At 40.0% G+C, this 22166-nt stretch overlaps 1 protein-coding gene and 1 long non-coding RNA gene across 2 annotated transcripts in view; both read left to right on the top strand.

Annotated features, from left to right (window-relative positions):
* LOC145528637 (uncharacterized) overlaps nucleotides 1-22166 on the top strand; it is a 263141-nt gene that overhangs the window by 29465 nt on the left and 211510 nt on the right. The window lies entirely within an intron of this gene.
* LOC145530424 (uncharacterized) lies at nucleotides 5264-21480 on the top strand. Its single transcript, XR_014071756.1, has 2 exons — nucleotides 5264-9531; nucleotides 20415-21480. It is a non-coding gene; the product is annotated as an uncharacterized LOC145530424 (long non-coding RNA).

Raw genomic sequence — 22166 nt, 5'->3', positions numbered from 1 at the left:
GAGATAGAATGACAGTGCTCAAGAATTCCATCTCTCTCTCTATATATTGTTATATATCATATATATGTTATACATATGGTATATATCATATGTGATATATATATGTTATATATCAATACTAAAGGAAATCAACCCTGAATATTCATTGGAAGGACTGATGCTAGAGCTGAAGCTCCAATACTTTGGCCACCTGATGCAAAGAGCTGACTCATTGGAAAAGACCCTGACGCTGGGAAAGATTGAAGGCAGGAGGAGAAGGGGACGACAGAGGATGAGATGGTTGGATGGCATCATCGCCTCGATGGACATGAGTTTGAGCAAACTCCAGAAGATCGTGAAGGACAGAGAAGCTTGGTGTGCTGCCGTCCGTGAGGTCGTAAAGAGTCAGATACGACTGAGTGACTGAACAACAATATATATATTATATAGGACAGATGCTGCTGCTGCTGCTAAGTCGCTTCAGTCGTGTCCGACTCTGTGCAACCCCATAAACGGCATCCCCCCAGGCTCCTCCATCCCTGGGATTCTCCAGGCAAGAATACTGGAGTGGGTTGCCATTTCCTTCTCCAATGCATGCATGCATGCATGCAAAGTCACTTCAGTCATGTCCGATTCTGTGCAACCCTATGGACAGCAGCCCACCAGGCTCCTCTGTCCACGGGATTCTCTAGGCAAGAATACTGAAGTGGGTTGCCATTTCCTTCCCCAATATAGGATATATATACTTATATATATCTTTACTCTTCAGATTTAGAATGTTCTCTACTAGGATCCACACTGTGTATCTTTTTTTTTTCTATTAAATTTTAAAAATTTTGTATTGGAATATAGTCAGTTAACAATGGCACACTATGTGTCTTTAAATACTCAATGTTAGAACAAATCTTTACCCACTCAAATGTTAGAATCGTCATCTAATTTAGAGCATCACCCCTGTTGGAACTTGGCCCTAGTGGAAAGTTTACAGATCTGTAGGCAAACCTGTGTTTGTGGTTTGCTTCTTTGCTCATCATATTTATGTTTGTTCCTAATAAGATCAGTTTTTAATTTGAGAAATGTCATGTTTTTTGGCTCTTCATATGACCTCGAATTTTCCAAGCTCCTGATGATTTGTAAACCACAGGACACAGCAGCTGAAATGCATTAATTTAATAATAAAGGCAGGGAAAAGTTTGATCTTATGAAGTATCAGTTATGCAAATATCTCACACTGAACAGTAGCCTTAATAGTCACCATGTTTCAGCCATAGCTGGTTTCTCAATGTACTTTTAGGTTGTTGTTGTTGTTGTTGTTTTTTGTATGTGATTATAGAATTCTGACTTATTTCCAGGATAACTGAGTCTCTTTAAGATTTTCCTGCTTGCCCCTTACTGTGTTTTATCTTTCACAGTATTGCCTAAGCAAAGCATAGAGGAAATCTTGACTCAAAGGTGGAATCAGCAATGAAAAATTCTGTGCTGTCTCAATCCCCTAAGTGAGAAAAGGTAAAAGTATTTAGAGAGACCATCAAGGACCGCTGGAGGTAGATAAAGCTACATCGCTGTAGAGGAAGACTCAGCCATATTGACTGCTGCCTGTTAGGTATCCCCGTAGGTATTACCAGTAGGCAACCTTCATTAGGTATCTATATCTCACAGGCATCTCAAACGTAACGGCACACAAAACTGAATTCCCAATCTTGCCCTGCCCCAAATACGCCCTGCCAAGGTCTTCTCCATCTCAGTTTACAGTAACTGTCTTTTGCTAGTTACTCAGTCCAAACATCGTTGTTTTTTTTTCCAATATGGATAAAGAACCCCATTGGCTCTACTTTTCAAATATATCCTGAATCCAATAACCTTTTATTCTTTCTCAGCCTGATCCTAACCATGGTCACCTGAGTACTTAGATTATTGTGGTAGAAACTGAATGTTGACTACCCTGTTTATATCTATAACTGTGTACAATACTCCTTATCCCCTCCACTATGTTATTTTTCATTACAATTATAAGTAATTTAACTTACTTGTTTCCTTTATTTATTTGCCCCCACTAGAGTACAGATTCTATGACAGTAGGGACTTTTGTCTTTTTGTTCACTGATACAACCCCAGCAACTAGAACATCATTTGGCCTATAGTGAGTACTCAATAAATTAATACTGAATGAATAAATGAAGATATGAATGAAGTGTGCTGGAACATGACTGTGGCCTCTTCTCTCTGCTATTTAATTCTGGAACTATTGCCCTGACCATGGAGAACAATACCCATGCCCAGATAGGTGTTTATCTATCAGAATATGTCTAAGGTTAAATGTTAATAGGGACAAAGGAAGACTATTTTGTCTGAATTGATAAATTCTCCTGTGTGCATTCTCCTTTCTGTGACAGGGATAACTGAGATTGACCATAAGGGATCTGAGGGATAAATATGAGACTTACAATAGAAATTAATTTTATCTACAATTTTCAAGTCAAATATCAGACTGAGAGTCAACAAATGGGTTCAAAGAAATGCAGCAGGAAGCCTTTGGGATTTTTTCCCCAGGGTTTATATGAACAAGTCCTTATGTGTGCAAGTGTTGTGGTAGTTGTGTTTGTACTGTAGGATTGGGGTGAAAAATGTGTACTTTCAAACTTCTGTAATCAACTTGGGTTGGAAATGTAGCGCCATTCTTGGCTGTTCCATCTTCATAGTAGGTGGCCTAATGGCCTTTCGGAATCACTGGTGCAGAAGATGCCTGGAGAAGAGGAAGAGGGTGAAGGGACTAGGAAGGTTCCATTCAGCTTGTTGTTTAGCTGCTAAGTTGTGTCCGACTCTTTTGTGGCCCCCTGGACTGTAACCTGCCAGTCTCCTTTGTTCATGGGATTTCTCAGGCAAGAATATTGGAGTGGGTTGTCATTTCCTACTCCAAAGGATCTTCCCAATCCAGGAATCAAACCAATGTCTCCTGCGTTAGCAGGTGAGTTCTTTACCACTGAGCCACCTGGGAAGCCCTCCATTCAACTTACACATGAATAAAGCAGCTATCCTTTCTTTTTTCTTCTTTTTTGGTTTAAAAAGTTCCCCCTAGCATTTTGAAAATTTTGTTTCTGAATTTCTTTATGATAATTTATGACTTTTCTGGGTTTTTCATTAAAATTTTACATGTTGAGGGACATGTCTAAATTCCATGATTCTCCTGTGCCTAAGCCAAGTTTCTAAATTATATCATACTTGGAAACTGTAGCCAGGAGTTAAAAACCTGGCAGTTAAAAACTTGGATTCAGTATAGGTTTTCTACTGTTCCTTGGAATCACTCAGTATGACCTCTTGATGGGTGGGGGCTCCCTCTCTCGCTTTTCTAGTTCTTGGGGATTTCAGAGTTGAAAGTCAAATAAACAGACAACTGATGATGTGCCTTTGGAAAATGTGTAATTTTACTTCTACGTATTTCAGATAAGTGCTTTTTTTGGTGACCCGTGTAAAGGTATCAATATGTTAAGAAAAATATCTACATATAAATGTGTGCATACTTAAAAAAATGCTGTGAAGTTTGAAACATAAAATGTTTCATTATCATCCATCTTTATGTGGTAGATTAAAGTCATTTTTACTACTCTGTTGGAAAAGGGAAAGGCTACCCACTCCAGTATTCTGGCCTGGAAAATTCCATGGACTATATAGTCCATGGGGTCACAAAGAGTTGGACATGACTGAGCAACTTTCACTTACCACTCTGTGAGAGATTCCCACCCTGGGCACAAAAGGACTTGCACATGGATTGTTGAAGATTGAGTGAGGGTATGGAGAGAAGAGTTAATGTCAAAGAGCCAAGAATGGGAATTTTTTGAGAAGCTGTTATTGTCCAAGTGCTGTCTTAGAGCTCCACTCACCTTAATCCATTTATTACTTAACGGCAATCTTATCTGGTAGCTGCTGTTTCCCTTAACTTACTGGATAAGGAGGGTATAAGTCTCAAATTGCATAACTGGCCTAAGGTTGTACAGAGATTGTGACTGAGCTGGTATTTAAAGCTCCGAGGCTTGTGTAACTCTGAACTTTGTGTTCTTTCAACTTCCTCACACAGAAATGGGAGTCCCAGGGGCTTGGGGAAAAAAAAAAAAAAAGATTTCCTTGTTTTCTTGCCCAGTCATGAACTCACCTGCTTCCCTAGTCCTCATCTTTTCCTGGTTTATTGAGAATCATGGTACCATCTCTTTGGTTTTTCCTCTGCCATCTCTTTTATTACTTCCTTGTTGAATTTACTCAAAGTTTTTTGTTTTTTTTTTAAACTGCTAGTTAAATTGAAATGTCTTTTTTTTTTTTTTTAAGTTATCTTTTAAATGTTTTTTTTCCATGGGATCTTTCAAGTTAAACAGGGTTCCATAGAGAAGTTCTGATAAAACTCTGGCTAAACAAGGAATTGAGTAAGATTTCACCAAAATTCAAAGGGAAACCAGACTTGAGTGATTCTGAATATTTTCTCAGAAAAATTGGAGCAAGCACTAGCATGAAAGGCTGTATCATGTGAAAGATATCCCCCCTTTATTATTCTCATGGGAATTCATATCAAAACTAATAAAAGACCCAAGATTCTTTTGTTTCATGAGGTTTGGTAAGGAGAGGGGACAGGATTTGAGTATACTGCTAATGGGGCAGTAGCATTGAATTTGAGAAGGCGGTGGCAGAGGGGTAGGAGAGGGAGGTGCAGCTTTGACAGTTGGTATCCCGTTCTTCCTTATTCTGTTAGGTCACACGTTTCTGCTCTGCAACAACCTGAGGGGGGAGAAGGAGATAGTTTGAGATATGAGTGGACATAGAAAGTTATAAGGTGCTTTAAAATATTTTGTTCAGTCTTTATAACACGTGTGTAAAGTGGGTAGCACAGCATATTACTTGGCTTACCCTCAAATCTGAGTGACTTACAGCAACAAAGTTGATTTAACATTTACATTTAGAATAGGCTGTAGATCAGCTGCATCTCTGCTTCCCATGTCCTCGTCATTTTAGAATTCCAGCTGAAAGAGCAGCTTCCTTACAGGCACACTGTTTTAATAACAAAGAGATAGGACAAGCATCACATTCCAGTGGACACATCATATGATCAGATCCAAAGACAGCAGGTTGAAAGTGACAGAAAGTGAAAGTAAAAGTTGTTAAGTCGTGTTTGACTCTTTGCGACCCCATGGACTATACAGTCCATGGAATTCTCCAGGCTGGAATACTGAAGTGGGTAGCTGTTCCTTTCTCCAGGGAATCTTCTCAACCCAGGGACTGAACCCAGGTCTCCCACATTGCAGGCAGATTCTTTGCCAGTTAAGCTGCAAGGGAAGCCCCAAAATATTGGAGTGGGTAGCCTATACCTTGTCCAGGGGATCTTCCTGACCCAAGAATTGAACCAGGGTCTCTGGCATTGCAGACAGATTCTTTACCAACTGAGCTATCAGGGAATTCCGGGTTGAAAGTGTACAATAATAATGCAGCACACCACTGGCAAGTTTTATTATTGTGATTGTGCTTCTTATTTTACAGAGGTGGAAAACCATGCTTAGAGAGGTTAAACTGCCCAAATTCACACCACCGATAACTGGCAGAAGCCAACTTGGAATCTCAAGTTTTGACCCAAGGCCATTACTTTTTTGTATTATACCAACAAAAACGGCAGCTTCATTTACTCATCCATCTTTGTCGCTGTTTGTCTTGAGAACAGTTTTCTCTGTAATGACTTCCTAGGAAATACATGTAGTTAACCCAGTGCCCATTACGCTTCCTTCCCTTCCAATTCTCCAATAAATGGCTTTAAAATGGCTTTGAAATGCAAATGTATTTCACGTGAGAGAAATATTTTGTAAGTTACAGATAGTCCATTCTTGGATGAAAGCTTAAATTAAAAAATAAAATCCCTTTTCAACACTGGAACTAGATTAACTTAATTTTCCTTTAGCAAACCTAAGTCTCAAATTTCTTGGCATCAATTAAAGACATTGTATCAGTTAAAGCCAAATATAATTTATAATGATGGTTGTGTGGATTTTTAGTGAATAGGAATTTTGCAAGCATCTCCAGATTGAGGTGCTTTGTTAATGAAGGTGGTGATATGACCCTGAATTGTTTCCAGCCTCCCACGAGTTCTCTAAACCTTAAGGCGACAGGGCTGCTGACTTTTCCCAGAATCCTTAGATTTCTCCGTTTTCTTGTCTCTGGGTCTTGACTTAGTCTATTGTTCCCTCAGCCTGAAATGCTTCCAGCCTGCTCCACCTTCTCCATCACCAGGTCTAAACTTGATTATTTTTCAGGCTCTATCCTTAAATGATTTCTTCTCCAGGCAGGACTTTCCCAATCTCATCAATACAAGTACACATCCTAGTAAAAAAAATCTAAACAGTGCTTTGCGTAAACTCCAGTATTCCTTCTTACTAAACTATGACAAACCTAGACAGCATATTAAAAAGCAGAGATATTACTTTGCCGACAAAGGTCCATCTAGTTAAAGCTATGGTTTTTCCAGTAGTCATGTATGGATGTGAGAATTGGACCATAAAGAAAGCTAAGCACCGCAGAATTGATACTTTTGAACTGTGGTGTTGGAGAAGACTCTTGAGAGTCCCTTGGATTGCAAGGAGATCAAGCCAGTCAATCCTAAAGGAAATCAGTCCTGAATATTCTTTGGAAGGACTGATGCTGAAGCTGAAACTCCAATACTTTGGCCACCTGATGCGAAGAATGGAAAATACTCTGATGCTGGGAACGATTGAAGGCAGAAGAAGAAGGGGATGACAGAGGATGAGATGGTTGGATGGCATCACCAACTCGATGGACTTGAGTTTGAGCAAGCCCCGGGAGTTGGTGATGGATAGGAAATCCTGGCGTTTTGCAGTCCACGGGCGGGGGTCGCAAAGAGTCAGACACGACTGAGCGACTGACTCTTTTGCCCAATACCTTTCCTCTAAAAGATGTGCAACAAATAGTTTTAAAAGTTGTTACATTTGCTAAATTGAAAGTCTTCTGGACAGTGTATGGAGTTGATGCGTGTTCCTGTTTCTTCAACAAGTTGTTATTCAACACCTTTCATTGCAAGACACGATTGACTTGCCAAAGGTGACATGGCTATATAGAGCGACTGATTCAGGGTGGAAATCCAGAACTGCCTGACTCTACAACCAGTACACTTAATCATTATATAGATATCAATAGCTAGAGGTTCCTGAATGCTAGGTGGCTTCACTGTCGGGCAGTTATTAATTTTATTTCTTTTCCTAAAAAAATTGTATGAAATGTTTCACCAATGCCTTTTTAAACTCCTGTTAGTCTTTGTTTAAAAACTACCATTAAAACTTTCTTTTTTTTGCTGTATGAATCCAAGATGATCCCATTAAAAGTGAAATAACATTTTCTGGGTGGACTGTATTGAGTAAATTGTACTGCCTAGGGTAGATTCAGGTTTTGTGCGTCCTGAGCTTACAGAACTTTTTGGCTTTCTTTAAGAAAATGAAAATAAAAATATAAACATAAAAATAAGCATGACATATTTAGTGTAGGAAAAGAAATCATGATAATTTATTTGAGTGTTGGAGGTTCAACTTCCTGTTTTTCTAATCTATCTGAGGCAGTGTACCAGAAATGCTTACAAACATGTTTATTGCCACCTGATCGCTGGGCTTACTCCTCCCCACTTACTCAGGGTGCTTCATGACGCCTGGCCCCACCCAGCACTCACGGTGACTCTGCACACCAAGCTTTATTTGTCTCCCCTGAGTCTACTTCTGGTCCTGGCAATTCAAAAACTACAGTCAAATGCAATTGATTTTAGTCTCATATGAGTTTTTGAGTTAATTTTTGGATTTCTTGGTACTTTTTCTCAACAAATGGAGATATTTTACCAGGGAATCGCCTTTTCAAATACAAGGATTTCTTTATAATTATAAAAAAATTTTTTCTGGCCATAGCATTGGTTAGACTGTTTTCATAGAAGCCATTTGGCATGAATATAATTTCATTTTGGAAATGTTTAAATAGGATACAAAAGAAGTAATGAAAATCGGTTCTTAAGTAAGTAATGTTGTTACTAAGGGATTTAGCTGAGGTTTATGTGGCTGACACTATGTTCAGAATAGCACTACCTAGAATCAGTCACTTCCATTTTTAAAAATCTTGGGAATGACTAAGCTTTGCTGAATAATTTAAGTCATTTTTCCCTTCAAGATTTGTTGAAGTATTGGCTCCTGGAAAGACAATGAGATACCACTGGAAATTAGGCTTTTTAGTGTAGTATTAAAAAAATGGCAGCAGAGGGCCTCATTGCAATGTGCTAGATTTTTCTTTCTTCATGAAAGAATTTTTCTCTCCATTGCTCTGCATCCATTCTCATTTTGAAACTTGCAGTATTTATGTGGAAAAAAAAAATTTAAATACCAATTTTACTATATCGGGAATGTAGGGTGCAATTTAAGCCCTAAAAACCATTATGTTTCTTCTTGGTTCCTGTGAAGATGTTGAAATTTTGACATCTTTCTTCACTTCCATTCACAAGCAGTAGAGAATTGTATACCCTCTTTTGCTTTTTCTTTCAGGCTGTTATTGTTTTTATTAAGACCATTCTATTTGTTGGCAGATTATTATGAAAAAACACAGTCAGGCAAATTATTTTACTTTATTCACAGATGAGAAAAATTGCATGGCAAGAGTTCATAATATAATATCACACATATCTTTCAGTTGCCTTTCAGCTAATTGTGTTTAAATTCTAACAAAGTTATCTCCCATAATTAAAAGAGAAGTTGTAGGTTATAGCTATGTCACATGTTCAAAAGGAATGGGGTTGAGTACAGGTAAAGTTAATTAAGCCTGCCCTAATTATTCTATGGGCCCATCTTGCTATTGGTTTGACTATGGTCAGGAAGGATAACGGCACAGAAAATAAGAGGACTGGTCAAACTACAGTTCAGTGCACTCTGAACAGATAGACATGGGTTTGCACTTGATCCTAGTAAGTTCCTTTTTTAACACTATTGTTTAGGAGAGAGTGTCTCTTGAAGACCACAAGTACCTTTGATAATTATGGGTTCTCTAGTCAAATATACCTATTTTTGGAGTCTCAACCTGGTTATTATAATGTAATAATATCATTATGTTAACAGAGACTTTTCATCCTACCCAACTCTCCCTTAAAGTACATTTCTAAAATCCTGCTTAAAAAACTGATGCTAATCATCCTTTAGAAAGGACTTGTCTTTAGATGAAAGAGAATTTCAGAAGAATGGATTATTGTTCATTTCCAGCTTTCAGAATCCTTGCTTCTTGAAGAGCTGGAATAATTTAGCTATTAGGGAGTATAAATATTATTTAAGAAAGGGCTAATTTTTTATTGAGATTAGATGAACATTAACATTTTATAGAACCATATAAAGATAATATGGAAACATGACATAAAAATATAGGTAATAAATAGAAATGTTATATAGACAAGGGCCCTCATGTACTTTCTATAGAAAAAATATAAACATTATATAGAAAAGGGTCAATATTTTATTGAGATTTGATGAACATTTTATTTTGCATATATTTTTTGTGATCCCCAAAACAAAATGCAAATAATGATCATTACCAGTTAGACAATTTAGGTCACTCCCTACTATTTACTTTTTGTGATAAAACATGGTATGTTCTGATTGTGTTTTCTGATAAAGCATTATACAATAATAAAACTGGACAAAATGATCAAAAATCACCAGTTCAGGGCTCTTAAAATTGACCAAAGGCATACAACAAATTGAGAAGCAATTTATTCATGAAAAAAAATACCGTATGTCAGCTATGAATGGTGGGAGTCTCTGGCATTCTTGCATGGGGCTTCTCTCATCGACACCTACCCACAAGGTAGATCTCAGCAGAAATGAAGAGGGCCCTGCAGAACCAGAAAACCAGGAGCTGCTTTGCCAGAGGGGGCTCACTTGGCTTGGAGCTGAGGGTGGGAAACCTCACATCCAGGAGTGTTGTCAATAAAGTCTCAATTTCGGAGGCAAAGGAATGGGGGAGACAAATGGCTCGGGTAGACTAAGGCTGTAGCCCAGCGTGGAACAAGTGGTGGACTGGTGGACTAGCCTGGAATTTAACTGGGAGATCTGGGAAATGAGATAGCCACAGAGGGTCTTGAAAACCTCTCCACATATCCACTCAGGAGAGACTGGAGAAGCCCCCCAGATCCATATAACCCTGGCTACGTGCAGAAGGCCTGAGTGGGTGTGAGTGATGGTCAACTCAGTCATGTCTGACTCTTTGCGACCCTGTGGACTATAGCCTGCCAGGCTACTCTGTCCATGGACTTGTCCAGGCAAGAATACTGGAGTGTGTTGTCATTTCCTTCTCCAGTGTAGAAGGCATGGTGGGAGGTAAAAGCCAGGGAGGTCTTGAAAACTGATTGATTAATCCAGTGGCAAAACTTTCTTTAGGTTATTTAATTAGGGTTAAAGACCAAGATAGGATTATATAATGTCTTCTATGTCTGTAAATTCTGTAATTTCTAAATATTTAACCTAGAAATACACTAGACGAGGGAAGAGTTTTTTAATCTGAGTGAATCTCTGATATCTCTTTCCCCACCTACAAAATAGAATTCTTAATTACCTTTAGTGTTTCTGTCAGTTTTAGATATCGTTGATATCAATAGAGAACTTTGGAATGTTAATAATAGCTACTTGAGCACCTATTATCAGCTCGATGCTGTGCTGACTCGGTACTTTTTAATGTCATTTAATTCTGCAATCACCCATGGTAGTGTTATCCCCATTTCTGAATGGGGAGATTGGAATTTAAGTAGAGTACATTCCTTTTCCAAGGTTACAACAGCTAAGCAGCAGAACAGCTGGAATGCACCTGGAGACAATCTCATTTCTGGATTCATATCCTTAAACACTAGGCTGAATTTTCGAATGTTGATGCTATATACTATAAAATATTTTTTCTGCAACTATAATAATACAATCTGATAGCAATCAGATGGCCCTATGTAGAGTTATTGGTCCACTAAGCAGGGATTTCTGCTTTATTGACCATGCCAAAGCCTTCGACTGTGTGGATCACAATAAACTGTGGAAAATTCTGAAAGAGATGGGAATACCAGACCATCTGACCTGCCTCTTGAGAAACCTGTATGCAGGTCAGGAAGCAACAGTTAGAACTGGACATGGAACAACAGAGTGGTTCCAAATAGGAAAAGGAGTACGTCAAGGCTGTATATTGTCACCCTGATTATTTAACTTATATGCAGAGTACATCATGAGAAACGCTGGGCTGGAGGAAGCACAAGCTGGAATCAAGATTGCCAGGAGAAATATCAATAACCTCAGATATACAGATGACACCACCCTTATGGCAGAAAACGAAGAACTAAAGAGCCTCTTGATGAAAGTGAAAGAGGAGAGTGAAAAAGTTGGCTTAAAGCTCAACATTCAGAAAACTAAGATCACGGCATCCGGTCCTATCACTTCATGGGAAATAGATGAGGAAACAGTGGAAACAATGTCAGACTTTATCTTTTTGGGCTCCAAAATCACTGCTGATGGTGATTGCAGCCATGAAATTAAAAGATGCTTACTCCTTGGAAGGAAGGTTATGACCAACCTAGATAGCACATTAAAAAGCAGAGACATTACTTTGCCAACAAAGGTCCGTCTAGTCAAGGCTATGGTTTTTCCAGTGGTCATGTATGGATGTGAGAGTTAGACTATAAAGAAAGCTGAGCACTGAAGAATTGATGCTTTTGAACTGTGGTGTTGGAGGAGACTCTTGACAGTCCATTGGACTGCAAGGAGATCCAACCAGCCCTTCCTAAAGGAGATCAGTCCTGGGTGTTCATTGGAAGGACTGATGTTGAAGCTGAAACTCCAATACTTTGGCCACCTCATGCAAAGAGTTGATTCATTGGAAAAGACCCTAATGCTGGGAAGGATTGGGGGCAGGAGAAGAAGGGGACGACAGAGGATGAGATGGTTGGATGGCATCACCTACTCGATGGACGTGGGTTTGGGTAAACTCCGGGAGTTGGTGATGGACAGGGAGGCCTGACGTGCTGCGATTCATGGGGTCGCAAAGAGTCGGACGTGACTGTGCGACTGAACTGAACTGAACTGAACTGAAGCAGGGATATATTTTAACTTTGTAGTTGAACCTTTTAAAAATCACTTTATATTAAGGCTACCTTCAGACAGATACTGAAGAAGGCAATGGCATCCCACTCCAGTACTCTTGCCTGGAAAATCCCATGGACGGAGGAGCCTGGTGGGCTGCAGTCCATGGGGTCACTAGGAGTCGAACACGACTGATCAACTTCACTTTCACTTTTCACTTTCATGCATTGGAGAAGGAAATGGCAACCCACTCCAGTGTTTTTGCCTGGAGAATCCCAGGGACGGGGGAGCCTGGTGGGCTGCCGTCTGTGGGGTCGCACAGAGTCAGACATGACTGAAGCGACTTAGCAGCAGCAGCAGCGGCAGACAGATACAAAAGTAGATAATAATATCATGATCCTTCATGTATGTCCCCATCACACGGCTTTGAGCTTTTTCTATGAAAGTTAAAATTTCTGGTTGCCATGCTCATCTTCACTACAAAAGGGGAATACTTATAGACTGACTTTGGTAAGGTAAATACTGATAAGTTTTAAATTTGTAATTAAACTTTTTCAATAATGGCTTTTACTAACTTGTTATTCTATAACTATTTCCTTTTGAAATGGACACACTGATGATATGTTTTCAAAATCAAATAACTCAGTGCAAACAGCACGAGGAGTAGAAGGAGGAGGCAGGTGGAGGTATTCCACTATTTTGGTGTAACAGAACAAACAACTCCAGTGCAATAGGTGGAGCTGCAGAATTTGTTTTGTTCATCCTCCTTTTTCTTTAAGGTGTTGTCTATGGACTCTATGCGTCCATCAGTGACCAGTGAGTTAGCCTTCTTCTTAATTTTTTTTTTTACGGCTAATTTTTGTAGCAGTTTTAGGTTCACTGCAGAAAAGCTGAGTGGCAAGTATAGAGAATTCCCATATATTGGATTGGCCAAGAAGTTCTTTTGGTTTTTTTCCATAACATCATATGGAAAATCCTGAATGAACTTTTTGGCCAACTCAATATAGCCCCTGCTCCTACATGCACAACCTCCCCTACTAGGGACATCCTCCACCAGACTGGTTCACTTGTTACAATCCATGAACCTGCACCGATACATCATTATGGTCCAAAGTCCGTAGTTCACATGAGGGATCACTCTTAGTGTTGTATGAGCTTCACCCTGATCCTCTCTGATGGCTCACCAGGTAAACAATCCGCCTGCTGTTGCAGGAGACACAGAACACTCAGGTTTGATCCCTGGGTCGGGAAGATCCCCTGGAAGAGGAAATGGCAACCCTCTCCAGTGTTCTTGCCTGCCTGAAAAACCCTACGTAGGAGCCTGTGCGCTGTAGTCCAAAGTTGTAAAGAGTCAGACACGGCTGAGTGACTGAGCAACAACTTAGTGCTGTATATTATATGGGTTTTGACAAATGTATAATGACATGTATGCACCATGATCGTTCTGTACAGAATAGCTCCACTATTCTAAAGATCTGGGCTCATCTTTATATAACATTTTCTCTCATATATCAGCACTTGTTAAAAAATTGTGTATCTAATCATGTCATGGTTTTCAGTGACTCTGGGGGGTCACTGACGAGCAGTTGTAATTACTGCAGCCTCTGCCTGGTGGTTTGCAATAGAGGTGAAGTGGCTTATGGAACTGGAAGGAATTAGTGGTATAATCATACCTCATTCTTTTACTCCACCTACAGAAATATTTTATGTTGCACAGAGCATTGAACTGCTTTATTTATTTCTATTTCCCTTGACTAGCATGTGGTATTATAAGCCATATGTTTCAGTAATAGCCTTTTAATTTTCCATTTCAAATCTATTCACAGTAACTCTGGCTCCTGACAGAAACCATTTAATAGTTCTGCCTCTTCTTTGGCCTCATACTTCTGTCCCATATTTCAGTAGTGAATATCATTGCTAAAGCTTTGATTTATTTCTGGGAAATTCTTCCTGGCTTTCTCTCCCTGGTTTCCTCAAGAGATTGCAAGCTATGCACAGCTAGACTATTTTCATTTTATTTGACAAATTGTTTGCATTAAGTGAATTTAGAATAATGTTGATTACTAATGTTTGACTTGCTTATTTTCCTAAGCCTCTGGACCCTGGTATGTTTGGAAAATGTGCATTTTGATTATTACCACAACTTCTTTAACAGTTATGATTCTTGGCCCCTTAAACTATTACTCTCTTTTGCTCTTCAAGGAAATTCAGAATCATAGTCAATGAGGTTATCTCCTTTGACTTCTTAGTAGGCAAGCTCACTCTAGGGTAAAGTTTCAGACACAGTCCCTCTTCTCTATAGCATAGGTTGCCATATACATAGTACATTGTAAGAATCCTCCAGTTCTTTTCAGCTAGAGTTATTGTTGCTATACTAGATGAGGTTTGCTCCATTTTCATAGTTCACAGATTGGTTTTTGTACAATTTGTGAAGCTCTCAGATGACTTCTAATGGAATGTTTTTCATTTTATAGATCTTAGAAAAAGCAGGTCAAGCATCATTTAAGAGCTCAGATTCTGGGTCTAGAAGCTCAAGTACTGGCTCTAACACCTAAAAGCCAAGTGATCCTAGAAAAAATGAACTTCACGTTTTTCATTTGCATAGAGGAGGTAATACTACCAGACAAAGTTTAAGCTAGGATAATTGAAATAATGCCTGCAAAGCCTTAACTTGGTTTAAACTGTAGCAATGTATACTTTGACTATAAATACACACTTGGATTATAAAATTTCTTCCTCCTCTCTGGATATACTACTAGCCACCCTCTGTACCCCAAAAGCGCCCCATGTAGTTTTTTTTTTAGTCATAGAGTTTATAGTACCTTGTTACCCTCATGTCCAGAGACTGTAACTAGCTTGGCATAGAGTGGACATTGAGACAATACATGTTGAATGAATTAGTCCACTTCAGCTGAGAATGCCTGCTCCAAATCCCACCCAGTTGGTTTTGTCATTATATCATCACCACCATCACCCTATTAATGACCTAAGGGCATATAGAGACAATTTACAGACAAGGAGGCACAAACAAGTCTATTAAAACTGTAAGAATAGTGAGATTATCTTTCACATCCTCTAGAATGGTAAATGGCTTCCTGGGGTGGTGCTAGTGGTAAAGAACCAACCTGCCAATGCAGGAGACATAAGAGACGCGGGTTCTATCTCTGGATCGGGGAGATTCCCTGGAGGAGGCATGGCAACCCACTCCGGTATTCTTGCCTGGAGAATCCCATGGACAGAGGAGCCTGGCGGGCTACAGTCCACAGGGTCGAAAAGAGTCGGACACAACCGAAGCGACGTCATGCATGCACGCAGACTAATTTGGATTATACCATTGTTTCAGAGGACATAATCTGAAGCTAGAGAAAGATGTTATTGCCTCTCTTCCGAGTGCAGTCCAATGCTTTGACCACCCCAGGACCCTAATGTAACTCTCAAGGTGATTGTGGCCTTTGCCGGCCTTTGCTCAAGTGTCTTTCTACCACGCAGTGTTAAGTTCCAACAACCCAAAGGGCTAGTCTTTGCTTTGTCCAGCGTGGAGGATGCTAGGATAGAGTCTATATGCTAACTTTTAATTTCATAAATATTTTGTACAAAGCTTCCCTCATCTGCTATTGTAATGTTCTTATGAACATCCAAAATTTTGCTCCAAGACCTCTGGCTTTGGTCCTGGCAGTCTGGAGGCTGTGAAATGTGTGCTGCCAGATATGTCATAGCACATGCCTATACAACTGGGCAGAAAGGCAGGCTCTTGTGTGGAACCAAATGAAATAATAAAGGACTCCTATAAGTCTCAAAGATCCCATCAAAATTCTTGGAAGAAATTACTTATACCTGGCAAGTAGAAACACAGCTGCATTTTCAATGATTGAAAAAAAATACTCATTAAAATACTGGCAATAGCAGAGCAAATTAAAAAGTTAATATAATTTTTGGTTAGACAGTACTTTTTATGAAAACCCATAGTTCTTTCTCATAATTAACACAGTAAAAGAAACCTTGGTTGTAAGTTGAGAACTGAGAAAAATGCAGTTCAAGCACTAGATCATATATTTAATGAATATATCATGTTGGGCCAAATAGTATTTCTGAACCTCAGTTTCTTCTTCTGTAAAATGGAGCTGATACTCTCTCTACTTTATCTGGTTTTTGTGCTTGAATGAAGTAATATACAAGCTGTGAAATAGTCTACATACAAAGTATATTAGCTGTATGATTTCTAATGTGCAAAATTTAGAAGATAAAATCATGTATAGACAACATCCACTCAATGCACCTTTTCTGTAGCTTTTAAAAATAGTTGTCCCATTTTTGGACATTTCTGGCAACGGGCCCCTATTCTTTAGGAAGCAGGTCATTCCATATTTGGCAACTATCGCAGGTCAGGTTCCTCACGAGCAAACTTAGAGAAGGAATTAGGGTGAAGGTCATTTATCAGAGTGCTCTTCACACCATAACCTGAAGGAGGGAGGAGGGGAGGCAGGACTGGGCACAGGGAGAAGTCAAGCTGTCATGCAGTCCCCATGAAAGCTTCACAGCAACCCAGGGCAAGCTCGGGGCTGCAGTGGGCCACCAGAGTTGTCATGAGTTTGGGCTAGAGGGCTGGACTTTTATGTTGTTGTATTGACCAATCACTGGATCTTGGGTGAGGCAGATTTTTTAGACTGAGGCAGTCTTCAAAAAGAGTTAAAAACTGAAGGTTATCTACTCCTGCAACTAAGGAAAGAAGTCTTTCCTTTGCCAAGGGGCACCTGGGCATCACTGCTTCTATCAGATGAGCCCTGTAGGTAAAACATTCAGCCCTCTATTGGGTGGAAACCTTCCTCACTGTGACTGTCGTGTAAGTTACTCTCCTCAGAGTCAATTTCAAGTCTTACCAATATTTTCTAACGTAATTCTTTACTATATTCTGGAAGTACTTGTTCTGTAATACTGATGCATATATATGTATATATTTTACATATATAAGTGATTTATATATGTGTTACATATTAATGTTAATATATCAATCATTATATTAATAACACATTAATATTATATGATCAGTCATAACCATCAATATATTGATATATTTACAGTATTAATGTATTATTAACCACTAATATACCATTAATGATCAATATATTAATATACTCATTAATATTAATAATTATAATACATTGATAATAACATACATGCAAGGCTCAAATTTATATTTATGCACGTATTCATGTGTGTATATAATATATAGATATATTCTGAAAACATATACTTTGAGTGATCTCAGAATATGTTGTTAACAATTGGCTGAGTAATGCCCCGCTGTACTCAGCACCTAGCTTTTAGTAACCATAATGACACCAATTATTGTAGAGAGTAAAATGAGTCTGCTGTCCAAGAGAACTGCATTAGGAGATCATTAATTCTGTTTTGGACCTGTTGGGTATGAAACCTTTTTGAGACATCTGAAAGAAAACAGGTGGTAGGTGTTTGAATGTATATATCTCAAGTTTTGTGGAGAAGGAAATGGCAACCCACTCCAATGTTCTTGCCTGGAAGTTCCATGGACAGAGCAGCCTGGCAGGCTACAGCCCACGGGATTGCAAAGAGTTGGACATGACTGAGCGACTATCTGTAATGCTAGAGTTTTGAAAGGAAGTCTACATTAGCGATAAGTAATTAGGAGTTGATGTTTATTTAGTAACTGAAGCTTGGAAGCCACATTTCCGTCGCATTCCTGCAAGTCCATGATAAACTGGGGCTAGGTTTCTCTTTCAGGTGGTAGAGTTTTCCTTCACTGGAGGGCTTTTCCTGGTCTGTTTCACTGGATTCCGTTAACTGCCTCGCTCTTGAGGCATCTAGGAGTGCAGTCACTGGTGTAGGGTGGGAGGAGGAAGGGACCTATGACTGAAAACTGGAGGAAATTCAACATAAAAGGCTGGTAGATGGGAACTCTGGAGCTGAGGTAGGAAAGGAGTGGCTGGGGAGGTAAATGGGTAGAGTCATACACGCAGGAGAGAGAGAAGGGGTCAGCATTCTAAAATTCTTCAGAGAAATGGTTATCATCGGAGATGGAGATAATTGATGATCTTTGGGAGGGTAGTTTTGGTAGGAGTATAAGCTGGACTGGAGTGGGTTGAGGAGTGAATGAAGGGTGAGGAAATGAAGGCGATAATGTGCACAATGCTTTTAAGAAGTGTAGCTTTGAAGGTGAGGCCAGAGATACGGGCTAGCTGGAATGGAGCAAGGTTGTGTTGAAACGGTGGGCCTGAGTGTGAGGAGAAATAGAAATAACCCCCCCTACATCAATGCTTTAAATATCCCCCTTCACCTTTAAGTGGTGTGAACTACATTCTGAAACATAAGAGAAATGACAAATGAATGTTAGTGCTTTATTAAAAGCAAACATAACCAAAATAGTTGGCTTGTGGACAACTTATATCAGATTATAAAACTGAAATTGAAAAGGAGATAAATATAAGATAATTTTCCTCTTGAATTATTCAGACCAGTGAGTCATAGGTTCATCTTGTTTTTAAGAAAATCTTGTGTGACATGCTACTTTACATTTTATTTGAAAAGAAAAGTCTTTTATTTGTCTTACTTGTTACCCAGGTGAACAATGTCTTTAATAAAAAGGAGAGGAGCTATTTTTTGCATGATCCTAATGCAAAGATGGATTATCTATCCGACTCTGATATACTACTTCTAAAAACTGTTCTTTCCTTATGTATGGGATAGGAGTAAAAGTAAGGACTTTCTTCAGAGAAACATTTCACAGATTCTTTTCTTGAGCACGTATATCATTTACCACTCCAGCTCTATCCTTCCTCTGCTCAGAGGAGGCACTCAAGCCCTATGACAGCCCTCCTAAGCCTTCCTGTGACTCCCCAGGGAGTGTTTCCAGGAGCTGGGCAATGTTTTACAACCTTGTGCCACTCCTTGGCGAATGTGGTGGCTGCTGGGGCTGCTCCCCAAACCCCACTGACTTGCCAGTGATTTCCTCATTCCAGGCAGAATGTGCTGAGTCTAGTTTTTTTCCATAGACCATGGCCCAGAGCTTTTGGGGTAAGACGATTTATGCTGAAATGGGCAATGAGACTGAAGGACTCTCTCTCTTTTCGTGTTAAGATCTGTTGGAGGATTTATAGAGCTGATTTCCTTAGGCCTCCAATGTACAAGACCTTCTAGAACTAACACCCAAAAAAGAGGTCTTTTTCATTATAGGGGACTGGATGCAAAAGTAGGAAGTCAAGAAACACCTGGGGTAACAGGAAAATTTGGCCTTGGAGTACAGAATGAAGCACTTCAGTTCAGTTCAGTTGCTCAGTCGTGTCCGACTATTTGCGACCCTGTGAACCGCAGCACGCCAGGACTCCCTGTCCATCACCAACTCCCGAAGTCCACTCAAACCCATATCCATTGAGGCGAGATGCCATCCAGCCATCTCATCCTCTGTCGGCCCCTTCTCCTGCCCTCAATCTTTCCCAGCATCAGGGGCTTTTCAAATGAGTCAGCTCTTCGCATGAGGTGGCCAAAGTATTGGAGTTTCAGCTTCAACATCAGTCCTTCCAATGAACACCCAGGGCTGATCTCCTTTAGGATGGACTGGTTGGATCTCCTTGCAGTCCAATGGACTGTCAAGAGTCTCCTCCAACACCACAGTTCAAAAGCATCAATTCTTCAGTGCTCAGCTTTCTTTATAGTGCAACTCTCACATCCATATATGACCACTGGAAAAACCATAGCCTTGACTAGACGGACCTTTGTTGGTAAAGTAATGTCTCTGCTTTTTAATATGCTATCTAGGTTGGTCATAACTTTCCTTCCAAGGAGTAAGCATCTTTTAATTTCATGGCTACAGTCACCATCTGCAGTGATTTTGGTGCCCAGAAAAATAAAGTCAGCCACTGTTTCCACTGTTTCCCCATCTATTTGCCATGAAGTGATGGGACCAGATGCCATGATCTTAGTTTTCTGAATGTTGAGCTTTAAGCCAACTTTTTCATGCTCCACTTGCACTTTCATCAAGAGGCTCTTTAGTTCTTCTTCACTTTCTGCCATAAGGGTGGTGTCATCTGCGTATCTGAGGTTATTGATATTTCTCCTGGCAATCTTGATTCCAGCTTGTGCTTCCTCCAGCCCAGCGTTTCTCATGATGTACTCTGCATATAAGTTAAATAAGCAGGGTGACAATATACAGCCTTGACGTACTCCTTTTCCTATTTGGAACCAGTCTGTTGTTCCATGTCCAGTTCTAACTGTTGCTTCCTGACCTACATACAGGTTTCTCAGGAGGCAGGTGGGATGGTCTGGTATTCCCATCTCTTTCAGATTTTTCCACAGTTTATTGTGATCCACACAGTCAAAGGCTTTGGCATAGTCAATGAAGCAGAAATGGATGTTTTTCTGGTACTCTCTTGCTTTTTCGATGATCCATTGGATGTTGGCAATATGATCTCTGGTTCCTCTGCCTTTTCTAAAACCAGCTTGAACATCTGAATGAAGCAGGGCAAAGGCTAATAGAGTTTTTCCAAGAGAACACACTGATCATAGCAAACATCCTCTTCCAATAACACAAGGGAAGACTCTACACATTGACATCACCAGATGGTCAATACCGAAATCAGCTTGATTGTATTCTTTGCAGCCAAAGATGGAGAAGCTCTATACAGTCAGGAGAAACAAGACCAGGAGATGAATGTGGCTCAGATCATGAACTCCTTATTGCCAAATTCAAGCTTAAATTGAAGAAAGTAGGGAAAACCACGGACACGACTGAGCGACTTCACTTTCACTTTTCACTTTCATGCATTAGAGAAGGAAATGGCAACCCACTCCAGTGTTCTTGCCTGGAGAATCCCAGGGACAGTGGAGCCTGGTGGGCTGCCATCTATGGGGTCTCACAGAGTTGGACACGACTGAAGCTACTTAGCAGTAGCAGCAGCAGGGAAAACAACTAGACCATTCAGTTCAGTTCAGTCGCTCAGTTATGTCTGACTCTTTGTGACCCCATGAACCGCAGCACACCAGGCCTCCCTGTCCATCACCAACTCCTGGAGTCCACTCAAACCAAAGTCCATTGAGTCAGGGATGCCATCCAACCATCTCATCCGCTGTCATCCACTTCTTCTCCTGCCCTCAATCTTTCCCAGCATCAGAGTCTTTTCCAATGAGTCAGCTCTTCAGGTATGACCTAAATCAAATCCCTTATGATTATACAGTGGAAGAGAGAAATAGATTTAAGGGACTAGATCTGCAGACAGAGTGCCTGATGAACTATGGATGGAGGTTTGTGACATTGTACAGGAGACAGGAATCAAGACCATTCACAAGAAAAAGAAATGCAAAAAAGCAAAATGGCTGTCTAAGGAGGCCTTACAAATAGCTGTGAAAAGAAGAGAAGTGAAAAGCAAAGGAGAAAAGGAAAGATATACCCATCTGAATGCAGAGTTCCAAAGAATAGCAAGGAGAGATAAGAAAGCCTTCCTCGGTGATCAATGCAAAGAAATAGAGGAAAACAATAGAATGGGAAAGACTAGAGATCTCTTCAAGAAAATGAGAGACACCAAGGGAACATTTCATGCAAAGATGGGCTCAATAAAGGACAGAAATGGTATGGACCTAACAGAAGCAGACGATATTAAGAAGAGGTGACAAGAATACACAGAAGAACTGTACAAAAAAGATCTTCATGATCCAGATAATCACGATGATATGATCACTCACTTAGAGCCACACATTCTGGACTGCGAAGTCAAGTGGGCCTTAGGAAGCATCACTACGAACAAAGCTAGTGGAGGTGATGGAATTCCAGTTGAGCTATTTCAAATCCTAAAAGATGATGCTGTGAAAGTGCCACACTCAAAATGCCAGCAAATTTGGAAAACTCAGCAGTGACCACAGGAGTAGGAAAGTTCAGTTTTCATTCTAATCCCAACGAAAGGCAATACCAAAGAATGCTCGAAATACCACACAATTGCACTTGTCTCACACGCTAGTAAAGTAATGCTCAAAATTCTCCAAGCCAGCCTTCAACAGTACATGAACCGTGAACTTCCAGATGTTCAAGCTGGATTTAGAAAAATCAGAGGAACC

This window comes from Giraffa tippelskirchi, chromosome 12 (assembly GCF_054371585.1).
Source record: "Giraffa tippelskirchi isolate mGirTip1 chromosome 12, T2T-mGirTip1v1.2.pri, whole genome shotgun sequence".
NCBI classification, from domain to species: Eukaryota; Metazoa; Chordata; class Mammalia; order Artiodactyla; family Giraffidae; genus Giraffa; species Giraffa tippelskirchi.
Note: the sequence above shows the minus strand (reverse complement) of the source record. Positions and strands in the feature narration are given on the sequence as shown.